The sequence below is a fragment of the Octopus sinensis genome, linkage group LG3, assembly GCF_006345805.1.
Source record: "Octopus sinensis linkage group LG3, ASM634580v1, whole genome shotgun sequence".
Classification (NCBI taxonomy): Eukaryota; Metazoa; Mollusca; class Cephalopoda; order Octopoda; family Octopodidae; genus Octopus; species Octopus sinensis.
Window position 1 is genome coordinate 64570322 of NC_042999.1, and position 15000 is coordinate 64585321.

At 37.4% G+C, this 15000-nt stretch overlaps 1 protein-coding gene across 1 annotated transcript in view; it reads right to left on the reverse strand.

Annotated features, from left to right (window-relative positions):
• The window catches only part of LOC115209827 (pituitary homeobox 2), a 99572-nt gene that overhangs the window by 83034 nt on the left and 1538 nt on the right, over positions 1 to 15000 (reverse strand). The window lies entirely within an intron of this gene.

The following is a 15000-nucleotide window of genomic DNA, read 5'->3' on the forward strand; positions in this document are numbered from 1 at the left end:
CAACAACAGCAACTACATCTATTCCTATTAACACACTACTAATACTACTACCACCGACATCGCACCAATCCCTACACCACCACCTCCATCTCCACCACCACCACCACCACCACTACCACCACCACCACTACCACCACCACAACAACAACAGCAGCAGTAGCAGCAGCAATAACAACAACAACAATTACACTAATTACCAAACTGTAATTATGCTAATGAAGATTGTTCATGTTATTATAACTAACTATAAAACAATTTCGAATGAATGCACCGAGCCACCGCCGCTTCTAAGTAAATATTATCGTTTTACTGAGCCACTACCACCACCACCACCACCACCACCACTACTGTCACACTACCATCACCATCACCAGCAATAACACTGTCACCACCACCTCCACCACTGTCACCAATATTACCACCTCCACAATCCATTTATTTTTCCACCACCACCGCCATCTTTTTTTGATACCAGCACCACCAACTCCATCATCACCACGAGCCAGCGAGGAAATTCTTTTTCTATGCTGTTGTTCATTCAACCTGCTAGAAATAGCGACCAAATTCCTTCAAATCACACTACAGTAAGTCATCGTAATCGGAAGGACACATTAAACAATGCGATGCTGAAGCGGCTGTGAGAAGCTTTTTGTAAGGTGTGTCTGCTTGGTTGGGGTTGATACAAGTCTAGACATCTCCATCGCCACCATCACCACCACCAACAATAACAACAACGGTACCACTGCTACCATAAATGTCCACTACATTGTATAGTGCCTCCTATGCAACCAGTGTCACCATCACCACCAGTACCTGCACCACCACTACATCATAATCTCTACAACCATCCAATCCTAACACCCCACCATTAAAGTAATCAATAATAGCAAAACCAACACCGCCACTATAGCCACCACTACTACCACCACTATCACCACCACCAATATCGATGCATCTACCACCACTACCACCTCCAGTAATAAGCATTACCAAAAGTACCACCACCAGTACTAATGTCACCAATAAGAACACGTTCACCACTACTAACACCATCACTAACAATCAATAACATTACAAATCCCTTCCCCTCAAATTTCGAGCCTTGTGCCTAGAATAGAAAAGATTACTAATACCACCACCACCACCGTCAACATGTAACACTTCCAACACCAGCGTAACCAATAACAATAATACCAACAAAGCTACTGTAGCCACTACCACCAGTACTACTACTACTACTATTACTACTACTACTACTACTACTACTACCATCACCAACACCTCCACCATCATCACCATTTCCACAAACAACTCCATTAACAATATCTTCAACGGAACAAATGCCAAAAGTACCACCGCCCACAATGTACCCCGTTGTTACAATCTGAGGACTAGAGGTATATATCTCCAGAGCAGCAGAGTGCGTCCATCATACTACCTTACCATCCTTTCTTCGTAACCCAGTTTAAAGATTTATAAACTATGTATTGTTAACAAACTCTTCTTTAATATTTAGAGATTTTCTAGGGTGGCGATTTTCTAGGTGGTGGAATCGACAGCATGCCGGGTAAAATGCTTAGCGGCATTTCGTCTGTCCTTACTTACTGAGTTTAAAATCTGAAGAGGTCGAATTTGCTGTTCATTCTTTCGGAAATGATAAAGCACGGAATTTTGTCAGTGAACAGGTCGCGGTCACAAAGCGACGAAAATATTTTGGCAAATTAAATTTAAATGTTGAAGTGAATCTAAGGGTTTTTGTATGTTTCTTAAATGGCTTATAAACACCTTCCACGCTGCAATTGTCTTCGTTCCAGTACACGACCTCAGATCAGGTTACTTGCTATGCAAGTACATCCCCAAAATAATTATTAGTCTATGTAAACGACTTGTCGCACCCCGCCAAAACTGCTGGCCTTGTGCCAATATTTAAACCAACATTTTAAGATCTTGATAGTCTCAGAACTGTATGTCTATATCTGAGGCCTTCTTTTCTTTAGGTCTTCATATACTGACGTCATTGTAGGGGTACCGTTGTGATATAGCATTTTCAATCTGGCAGAGCCCCTCTCGTTCTAGGTCACATTATGCCCGATTTCTTCCTGACTTCCAGAGTGAAAGCAAGAGGAAGAAAGAAACAAAGCAAGAAAGAAAGAAAGAAAGAGAGAGAGAGAGAGAGAGAGAGAGAGGGAGGGGGAGGGAGAATTCGGGAGAAGACGATGAAAAGAATAATAACCCTTTCTACTATAGGGACAGGGCCAGAAATTTTGGAGGAAGGGGCTAGTCGATTAGACGGATCCCGGTACTCGACTAATAAATATTTTACTGATCCCGAAAGGATGAAAGGCAAAGTCAACCTCGGCGGAATCTGAACTCCGAACGTAAAGACAGATGAAATGCCGCTAAGCATTTTGCCTGGCGTGCTAACAATTCTGCCAGTTCGCTGCCTTAATAATAATGCCAATTTATTGTGACAACTGCCCAAAAGAGCGTAACACACGTGGTAAATTACCAACGGTGACAACAATGATGATAATAGTAATAGTAGTAGTAATAATAATAATAAGATGGTATAGGCACACGCCAGTAAAGGTCACAGAAAACGAGAAAGCAACCATACTCTGGGATATGCCAATACGAACAAATAGAAATTAAGGCCAACAGACCAGAAATAGTTGTCAGAGATCATGAAGAAAAAAATTGCTTTCTAATTGATGTATCAATACAGATGACAACGTTTCTCTGAAAGAAATGGAGAAACTTCCAAAATACAAAGACTTGGAAATAGAGGTAACTCGAATGTGGAATCTAACAACAAAAACAATTCCTATCATAGTAGGCGCATTAGGTATGATAAAAAAAATATTCAGACAAATACATAATAAAAACACCAGGACTTACAAATATAACAAACAGAAAATTGCACTACTGGGCACTGCACACATCCTACGCAAAACACTTTCAAAACAGTAACCATAAGAGTATCACAGAAAACCACAGCACATACCCAGGCCACACAGAACCTCGCTCGGTAGTGAAGAGAAATCACACTATAAAAATAAAATTACTGAATAGCAATAATAATAGATCATATTGGACCGAGGTAAATCCTCCAGAAGTTATAGAGAAATAAAGAGAAGAGTGTCATGTAAAATTGGTTGAACGATATTTCGGCATCTAGTGTGCCTTATACAGGATCAAAAATTACATGCAAGTCTACTTCATTGTTTTTCTTCTTAAGATTATATATGACTGAGGTCCTACCCCATATGAGAATAAAATTGTTTGAACTTTTAAGGTGTTTCCATTATTTTGTCCAACCCCTGTATATATATATATATATATATATATATATGTCTCTGTGTGTTTATATATTTAAATATATCTATATGTATGTATATATATATATATATATATATATATATATATATATATATATATATAGATATATATATATATATATATATATATATATATATTATAATTTATTGTCTGGGGAAATTCATATTGTCTTAATGCCTTATCATTTAACACACTCACTGGTTCGATTTCCATTCATTATTTTTATTTTTTATTCCAAAATTTTCGTTGCCTTTTGCAACCTTGCTAAAGGAGGTTGACTGTGTCCATTATATACATGCTTACATAAATTCACACCCACACATGTACACATGAATGCAAGCCAGGTTAGAAATCTATTCCCTTTTTTGCCGATCATTGTTTAATTAAATTTTTCTTTCGAACAATGCATACATACTTCGGAAGTTCCCAGATGCCATAGAGTTACAAAGAATTTGTGTACAGTACACTCTGTTAAAATTTTTGTAACTTCCTTTCAAGATTTATATACTTGCGTAACTCTGTCGGGATTTTATGTGCGCTGTAGCATGTATACGCTAGATAGGAGAGCTAAAGCGTCTATCAAATGTTTAATTCAATGTGAGCATTGGGATATTTTGTGTATACGCGTATATATAAATACACGCACGCACACACACATGTATATACATACGTGCTCACACACATATATACATGTATATATGTAGGTGCATATATATTCATATATATGTGTATATACATATATGTATACATATGTTAACACTTATTTTTATGTTCAGTTATAACAAAAAAAAAAATACATTAATCTGGTGAGATACTTTATGCTCGTAATTGCATTAAATTAATTTTAATAAAATTATTTCAGAAATGCAATATTAGTGAAAAAACCCCTCCAAAACACTGAGAAGTGAGAAAAGAAAACTTTATCCATATAGATAAGTAAAAATAGGAATACATAGATACATATAATTATTTCTTTTTTTTATTTCATTTAGTTTCAGCTGACAAGCTGTGGCCATGCTGGGGCACCACCATTTGGTGTTGCTACATGATTTTACTTCACGAATGCTTTTTAGCAAATGCCATCTGGTGCATGAGAGAGTTCGATGCAGCTGCCCTCATCTGCACCTCCTGCCATGAAGTTGGTTCATCTGGGACACCTGACAAGAAGAGATCCAGTTTTATTTTAAAGACATCTGCATCCACCCCATGCAGGTCTCTTAGGTTCTTCGGGAGGATATTGAAGAGCTGTGGGCCTCGGAAGCCCAGGCTATCACAGTATCTTGTCCTAAATCTTGATGGCAAATTTGGAGTCCTTGGCACTATGCAGTGGCGCCCAGTTCTGGCATTTGTGTAACTCTCGATGCCAAACTTTGGGACAAGTCCTTCCAGTATCTTCCAGATGTATATTATGGCATATCCTTCTCGCTTACGCTCTAAGGAATAGAGCCTCAATCTCTTGAGTATTTCCCAATAGCTTATATTCTGCACAGAGGCTATCTTCTTCGTGTAGCTTCGTTGGATCGCCTCAAGTTCTGTGATTAACTTGATACTGGATGGTGACCATAGCTGAGAGCAATAGTCAAAGTGGCTTAGGACAAGTGTCCTCCAGAGGACCATCATGGTTTCCTGGTCTCTTGTTCTAAAGGTTCTAAGAATCCATCCAGTCAGCCGCCTACATTTCATTGCCAATTTAGCAACATGCACATGAAAGGCTGCATCATCACTCATGTAAATACCCAGGTCTAGCACTGATTGTGCCTCTGGGATTGCATTTCCTCCAGGTCCAGTGTATTTATTGGGTATTGCATTTAGTTTTGCATGCTGATAGTATAAAGCTTGAAACTTTTCAGCATTGAACTGCATGCTATTCTTTTCAGCCCACTTGTATATTTTGTCCAGCTCACATTGCAGGTGCTTATTGTCTTCAGGGTTCTATATTACCTTTTGTATCATCTGCATAACTTGTGATCGTGGCTCTCTGCGTGGCTGAGGTCATGTCTGAGAGGGCCATTATGAACAGTAGTGGTCCCAGAACAGTGCCTTGCGGAACACCGCTCACTATTTGCGTGTTAATGGAAGTGGCCCCATTGGCTACTACCACCTGACTTCTATCCTTCAGAAAGTCATGAAGCCATTCTCCCAATTTTCCAACTATATATATATATATATATATATATATATATATATATAATATATATAATATATATATATATATATATATATAATATATATAAAGTTAATCCAAACAAGAAAGCACAAAAAAACACAACAACGTGAGGACGTGGAACAAATATAGTATTATTGGACGTGTGTGTGTGTACGATTATATATCATTCAACTACGGTAGTAGTTGAATAATATTCTTATGGCCGCAGTTTACTCACACGCACCATCTTTCAGAGCTTGTCGCTAATTCAATTCTTAACCAAATAGAAAAGTGTTAACATTTTTGAAGAGGACTGGTCCCTAGCCAAATTTTGGCATAAGAAATTGAGATTTGGTCCTGTAGAAGAAAATTTGTAGTAACTTTATAGGAGAGTAAGTAACGCAACCAATCAAGTTTAGATATAAATAACTTTTTTATTTTATCTTAAATGCAAAATATATTTATCTTAGCTTCAATGATAGAAGAAAGCATGAAGAAGTGCATAGTTTTGGTGCCATGCAACAAAAATTTGTATAAAAAAAGTTGTGAGGTAAAATATCATAAAAAAATATAAGGACTGTTTTAACGAAGTCGCATCTTGTCATTGCTTTCGTAACGCGGAGTAGATGAAACAGGGACATCTGATGAAGGAGAATGTTGATTGTCTCGTATCTCTGCTTTTATTCGTTGTTCGAACAAAGTTCGTTTTCTATGTTTTTGTTTTTATGCTTTCGTTTCTCATTGTGTTCAATGTTTTTTTATGTCCTGTACCTATATATGCATCTATATATACATATACATATATCTAGGTATGTACATATATGTATGTATATATGCATATATTTATGTATTATTTATATTATATATATATGCATAGATTTATGTATTATTTATATTATATATATATATATATATATATATATATATAATATATATATATCTATATATATATATATATATATAATATATATATACATACTTATCTATTCTTTTCCTTTTTATCTGCTTCTTTTTCTTTTCAGAGAGATTATTGGATAAATACTGCTTTTCAATTATTTTGATTAAATTTGATTAAGATAAAGTATATATCAGAGAATATTTTCATTTAGTGGCATTTATCTTAATGAAACAGCTGTTGAATCTTCTTACATTATGAAATACTTGTGAATTTTCTGCTTTTATGTTTGGTATGTTGCACTTGAACGTTTTAGTTGATCATGTGTAAGCATGCGAGCCGGTCTTGCTTGGATTTACTGCAGTGTATTAACCTGTCAGAGATTAACATGTGTTATTAATTGAGCATGTGTTATTAATTAACTACCGAGGGTTTAGTCTTTGATGTTTATACATCGATTTTCTCTTTTTCTGTAAACATATACTCGCACAGAATTAAGATTTTTAAAATATAATATACACTTACATAATGCATCTACAAGTACGACTCGCAAATGTGTATAAATGCATGTGTAAATTTCTTCTTAGTTGTATGTATGTGTGTGTGAGAGAGAGAGCAGAAAGAGGAAAGATAATCTGTGTATGTGCATTTGTGTGTGTATGTATGTATTAAGAAGGCAATAAGCATAAAAAGAAGACGTGGAAGAACAAGTTTAAAAAAAATTAGTTTGAAATTAAAAAAAAAGGGAACGGGTCTCGATGTTTCGGATATTAGTCCTTCATGAACAGACAGAATACGTAAAGGTTTGAGGTTAGGTGAGAATGCAGCTCAATGGGGGAGTTAAGAAGAGAGGTGGGGGCATTGTGATGTGTGCATGTGTAGAAGTGTCACCATTTATATAGACAGCATGGGGACTTGTGTATATGTGTGGTGGTATTGTGTGCGTGTGGTTCTTGTTTTCTGTGGAAGTGTGTGAAAGTTTGGAACTATGATGGTATGTGTGTGTCTGCATATATATATATATTTCTTTGTCTCTTGGTACGTGTGTGTATATGTGTATGCGTGTGTGTGTGTATGTGTGTGTGAGTTTGTGTGGCTGTGTGCGTGTGTACATTTATTCAGATATGTGTGGGAATCTTTCACCGATTTTTATGGACTTAGTTTGTGCACCTAAACCAGAAAACTGGGAAAATTGGTGGTCCACGAAGGATGAATTAGACATTCCCTTGTCTCGGCCCTCAACATAAATTTAATGAAATAATCATGGATTTGTTGATGAGGTACAGCTAACGACGCTATTGATCACAAGTTGCGGTATAAAATACATAGTCTTCCTTCAAATATTACCTGCAGCAGCACCACGAGCAGAACTCTCCCACCCGTACTCCCCCACAAGCACTGCCCCACCACCACCACTACCACCACCATCACGACGACGACGACCATCACCACCACCACTTTCAACGCCTCCACCATAGCTGCCGCCGTCACCATTACTATCACCGCCGCCACCACACCACTACTGCTGCCAACGCCACCACCACCACCGCCGCTGCCGCTTCCAACACCGGCAACACCACCACCACCACTACCGACTCTACCATTACCATCATCATCATCATCAGTAGTATAACATCATATCCTCCTCTTCCCCACCTTCTCCTCGTCCTTCTCTTCGTCGTCGTCGTCGTCGTCGTCGTCCTCCTCCTCCTCCTCATCATCATCATCACAAAACTATCTTCATAACGAGCATCAACTGCAGCAGCTGCAGCAGCATAGCCCCCCCCCACCACCAGTAACGCACATTTAACCACAACACACCAGCTTCTTCGTAAACTATATCAGTTGCAGCTGCCAATATGAAACTCTGGTGGCGCATCTGCGTGAGCCTGTGTGCATATAAGTGCATATATATATATATATTATATATATATATATATATATATATATATATATATTATATATATATATATGCGTGTGTGTGTGTGTGTGTGTGTGTGTGTGTGTGTGTGTGTGTACACATCTGAATGCATAATTGTGAAATTTCGCGCCCGTGTGTATATATAAGCTGCAGTATGTGTGAACATATAGGCTTTTATATAATTATTAAGGTTTCCCTGAAGAATTCCTAATGTAGACACCCACTAGCATATTACATGTATAGTGTAGGGATTGGCCTACTCACATACACATATACATACGCGAGCGTCAGCGCACAAAATCACGCACACGCAAGTATACACATACATACACGCATCTATATAAATACATCTTACATTGAGTATTGAGTACTTCTTCTTCCGTATCTTCACCGACGAGTATGTCTGTGTGTCTGTGTATATGTGTGGTGGTGTGTGTGTGTGTGCGTGAGCATGTGTGTGCATTTAAGTATATACATATTTATATATATGCATATATCTTTTAAACACGCACAAGTCAAAGGTTGACAGTGATTTCGAAGTTTCCACTTGTTCGCCTTCATCAGGTTACGAACGTGAATGTTGTGAGTGTATATATTTTCTCTACTCTATACCATTTCCATATATATATATATATATATATATATATATATATATATATATATATATATATATATGAATATCTATCTATCTATCTATCTATCTATCTATCTATCTATCTATCTATCTATCTATCTATCTATCTATCTATCTATCTATCTATCTGTCTGTCTGCCTGTCTGCCTGTCAGTCAATCAGTCTCTCTGTTTGTCTATCCATCTTTCTGTCTGGTCAGTCTTTTTTCTTTTATATACTTTTCCTCTTACAAATTGCAATCATGTTCTCAGTTAAAGATTTAACCCAAGCTTATAATGCAAAAAGAAGAATCTTTTCTACTCTAGGCGCAAGGCCCGAAATTTTCGGGGAGAGGGCCAGTCGATTAGCTCGACCCCAGTACGCAACTGGGACTTAATTTATCGACCCCGAAAGAATGAAAGACAAAGTCGACTTCGGTGGAATTTGAACTCAGAACGTAGCGGCAGATGAAGTACCTATGTCTTTACTACTCACAAGGGGCTAAACACAGAGAGGACAAACAAGGACAAACAAACGGATTAAGTCAATTATATCGACCCCAGTGCGTAACTGGTACTTATTTAATCGACCCCGAAAAGATGAAAGGCAAAGTCGACCTCGGTGGAATTTGAACTCAGAACGTAGCGGCAGATGAAGTACCTATTTCTTTACTACCCACAAGGGGATAAACACAGAGAGGACAAACAAGGACAGACAAACGGATTAAGTCGATTATATCGACCCCAGTGCGTAACTGGTACTTAATTTATCGACCCCGAAAGGATGAAAGGCAAAGTCGGCCTCGGCGGAATTTGAACTCAGAACGTAGCGGCAGACGAGATACTGCAAAGCATTTCGCCCGGCGTGCTAACGTTTCTGCCAGCTCGTCGCCTTATTTCGTCAAGAACATTAGCTGAGAAACAAAAGAAAGGTTAAAAGTGAGGAAATACAAAGGACGGAAATCGGGTGTATCTCTTAAAACGACTGAGTATTAGAAGTGTGATGTTTTAGTATTTGGGAAACGGCTGAGATTGAGGTATGGAATAGACCCTGGTATCGTATATTTTCGAGAGTATTATTCAATATCATCTAAAATACGTTATATACAAAGTTAAATAAAGTTGGCAATTTTAAGCATTTGGTGTAATAAATGCTTTAAAATATTTATAAATTATGAAGCGTTTTTGAGAATGAGGATACTATTTCCATTCGGAGTTGATATTTCCTTGTTCCCATAACACTTCAAAACACTGAAATGTTTTAAACCGTTTATCATAGTAAATGATTGAAACTGCTAATCCGACGTCTTAAAAGTAATGCGTTTTCAAGGAAGAACATTAACCAGCGAGATTTTTTTTCATCATATGAAAACTAACATTTCAACTGATATCTCTCTGCTTAAACGTTTTCCAAATACTTATATCACCCGCATTTCTTTTAATATTATAAATTCGCACTTCTTTGATAAATCCTTCTCTTTCGCCCCTGATAAGCCAGCTAGCTCTATTCTTTTAACCGCCCTTTTCTGTTTATGCTTTCTTCTCTCTCCTTCTCTCTCCTTCTTTATATACTGTATACTTATTTTCGCTTTTGCGTCACCGCTTTCTGTTTATTCAACATTATATATGCATTCTTTATACATTCAAATATTCTAGACCATTTATTACACCAAATGCTTGAAATTGTGAATGAGCCATACTCCCCCTTACACATAATGTATTTCAGAACAATTTCTTACGAGGCATTTACTTTGTCCAAGAACTGAAATAAGCTCATATAGTCTGATCGCTAGAAACTTTGATCAAGAACCGAAATTAGGTCATGGATCCCATGTCTTGGAACTAACATCGTGCAAAAACCCATACCAGCTTAAGTAGTTATTGAGGATGACTTCGAAGCTATCCTGTTTTAATATCGGCATTTTGGAAAAGTGCTGTCCACCGTATTCTCGTGTCTACCTACATCAGTTAAGTGAGCGGCCTTGGTAGACGGAAAGCGCGAGAAAAAAAAAAGCCTGATTTTGTGTGTGATTAATCTGGGGGCAGATTGAAAATGACTAACATCCGTTTAATGGAGTCCACTTTGCTGCAAGCAAGCATTCAGGCCAGATGTCCAATCTGAATATCCTCTTTCTCCTACTAATCGCAGAACCTTTGAAAAAATCATGGGTGCAGCAGCCTTTCATCCTCTGACTAACCAAAAAATAAGCACCCCCACCACTAAAAGACGACTAAATATTTTCTCAATTAAACACTATCTGTCCTACTAATATTGTTTAGATGAGAAAATATAATAGAGTGTAATGTGCTTTCAAGCAATTTGGAGCAACGATTGCTTTAACAAAGGCGAGGATGAAAATCATGAGTTAAATAATTATCATTAATTAGTCTTAATTTTTTATGATTCCTCTTTATATAATTTGTCAACTAATTGCTCAGCTCACCCCATTCTAAAACCCATACTTCCCCACATCAAAATTCTTGTTTGTCACTCTCTTTTACAAACACCACTCCGTTGCAATTTTGTACACATTCATTAACTCACTTACTCAGACTATTTCTAGCAAGCCCCCTATTAGTCACTAAATCTGCTGCTCTCCTGCCCCACTGTCTTAAAAACAGACCTAGAGAGCTGAAATTTTCACGTTGTAGCTTAGACATAGAGCTTTCCAAAAAGGTTTAGCATTCCAAGATCAGATGATGATCAAGGTGTACGTAAATAATTAAATGAACAAATGAAATTAAACATTAGTTTTTCAGTCGACTTACACTTTAATTACTGTACAACAAGTATGAAACGAATCAAAAAAGTATAGTATAGGTATCATGCAAAGATCAGATGATGATCAAAGGGTACTACTCTGGATGGGTCTTCTCCATCGCCTCGATGTGATGCTGGTTATCTTTCTTAAGCATCAGCCTCTCAAAGTTACCATCTAACCGGGTGGCTCTCTTGGGCCCCAAAATATCTTTGCCTATAGAGAATAAGCGCTCAACTGCAGCACTGGATGGAAAGGTGGTGTTATACTTGGTGAACAGGTTGATTAAGTCATGCTTATCCAAAAAGGAGACTTTAGTCAGGACCGCCTTCGAGACGGCTTCCAGCCAGGTCTTCACCAAGTTCTCCGCCTTGGACTTCAGTGACCTGTGGATCCTGCTCTCCCGGAACCGAGTGATGTTGCTGAAGAAATAATTTTCCTTGTTGGTGGTGTTGCTGCGCTCCTCATTGGTCTCCATTAGGGCTGTCTTTACGACGGTCTCCATGGTGTTCGTTACTCTGATAACCTGGCTGCTACCCCTACCAGAACAGGCAAAAGTTGGGGTGGAAGGCAGCGGCCAGCTGACACTCCAGGCCTTCTAGGAGGAGCCCAAACTTTTTCGTGATGCCTGCCAGTATCGTGTCTACTAGAGGACTGCAGTACAGGAGATGTTTGAACTCGACCTCCTACAATTTCATAACGGTAGCCGCTACAGTTGGCAGAAGGCTCCTGAAATAGGACTGGTCTTCTTACTAGATTTTATCCAAGGCCTTGACAACATCAGATATAACTAAATTATATATATATATATATATATATATAATATATATATATATATATATATATATATATATATATATATATATAATACATATCTATATATCTATATATCTATATCTGTATCTGTATCTATATCTATATCTATCTATCTATCTATCTATCTATCTATCTATCATCTATCTATCTATCTATCTATCTATCTATCTATCTACTATCTATCTATCTATCTATCTATCTATCTATCTATATATATATATTATATATATATATATATATATATATATTATATATATATATAATATATATATATTATATATATATATATATATATATATATATATATATATTATATATATATACTGTACATTATATATTGTGACATCTATTTTAATTAGCTATTATACATTTTATTACATTTTATTACATTAATTAAGAAAATAATTATTTAATGAATAAATAAATAATTAAATTAAATTAAGAAAATATGAAGTACACCATAAAAATAATTTGATAATCTTGTATAATTTTAATTTATAAATTCCTTGTAAGATATTCCTTCAGTTGTTTATGGCTGGGCAATATCATCCTGCTCAGGTTCGACGGCACATTAACGTCTTGCTGGGGTTCAGCGTCTCGATGAGGCCGACAAAGGTGGGAGATTCAACTATATTCAGCGGCAGCTTGTTGTCGGCAAACAGGTCTACAATCCTTCTGTCTACCAAGACTGACGGACGCCAGTGCCAGTAGTTTGAGCAAACGCCTCGCCAGTGCTAGATTCGCGTGCTTTCTTTGCAGATGGCGGCGACAACTGACAACTGGCACTACTACCAGAAGATTGCCTGAGTCCCACGGGAAGAACCGGCCTTGGTCCTCTCTACAAACTGGATGGCATGCGCTGGATGTTTCCTCTTGACATGCGACTTCAAGTTGTAGAGGCTAACCGCTTGTCCCTTGATGTACCGGAAGTGCAGGATTTTGGTGTTCCTCTTATCGCTTGATGTAAGGACAAAGTAGTCCTCCATGTGTGTGTGTATATACATATATATATATACACACACACATGGTGCGATGGTTAAATTGGCACCATTTTATAATTTTAGTTTTGCGCATTATTTGTTTTTGATTTTGTCGACTACAGTATAATATAATAGTGTTAGTTGGGCACCGTTTGCGAGAAAACTGCACCATGATACAATTCACTCTGCTAGAAATTAGGAAATTGTATACTGTATTGCTTGGCATTCGCGTCGGAATGTTCCTGTACGAACATTTCAGAGTGTTTGGGTGTCAATCTGAGGACAGTGCAGAGGATTCGGAAAGAGTTGGATGAGTCTAATGCTGATTACGAAGGTACGGCAGCTCGGCAAACTCACTCTGATCGTTCTGATAAGAAAAGGACACCTGAATTTGTTGGTGTGATTCAGTCCAATACAATCAGAGCCATCACCAGAACAACCGTCGGCTTGCCGTGTCTCTAAGACGAGAATGATAAAAATCAAACATCCAGTCAAAATCATGGTGTTTGGAGTAATCACTAGTGATAGCGACGTTATGCCTCCATTCATCTTCCCATACGGCCTCAGACTTAACACGGAGGCCTACGTCATGTGCCTGGAGGAGGTAGTGCTACCCTGAGTCGAGAGGGTGGCTGCCTGAAGACCCTATGTCTAGCAACAAGACTTTGCACCATGCCACACAAGCAGGAGAACCCAGTCATGGTTGTCAGACAATTTCTGCTACCACATCACCCCTAATATCTGGCCAGCTAACTCCCCACACTGATTATTACGTGTGGGGCGCAGTTGAGCGAGAGACCAATAAAACTCCTTGTAACACCGAAGATGAATTGAAGACAAGGATTATGGCAGCATTCACCAGTTTAAACAGAGACCGCCCAGAAGAGTTGCAGGAGATTCCGAAGTCGTCCGGGGCACGTGGTTAAAAGTGATCTTATTGAATAAATTTACTCTTTAGTATTTCAAAATATTTATGTAATTTTAGTAAATATATCTGTTAAAATGAGATGTCAGTGTTATTTTCATTTTTGCGTAATTTAGATGACAATTTATTCACCGCACAAGTGTGTATGTGTGTGCGCGGGGTGGGATTAAAAATTTAGATTATAAGTTTTTCTGTTGTTGCTTAAATCCCAACAATGGATCACCTTTGAACTAAACAAACCCTTTACTTCATCATCACTACTCCATAAAATATGTTTAAGCGGAGAAAAATATTGAAAAACATCAATATATGTCAGAGTAACAAAGAAACGAGGAAGGTACCATGTAGTCGTGGGATGTGCTAGAAACAACAAGTAAATCTCCTTTCATCTGAAAATTAATTTGAAATCATAAAAGTATGATTAATAAAAAAAAAATGAAAAAAGTCGAAATTTTATGATTTATATGGGACAGGTTGATAAAAAAAATTATAAAAATTTCACCATTGTTTTATACATAATTTTTCTGTTTGAGAATAAAAGAAGTAGGTATTGTAATGGCGAATACCGACTTCCGAAAGAATATTTTTTTAACCGAAAGGCTTCTTT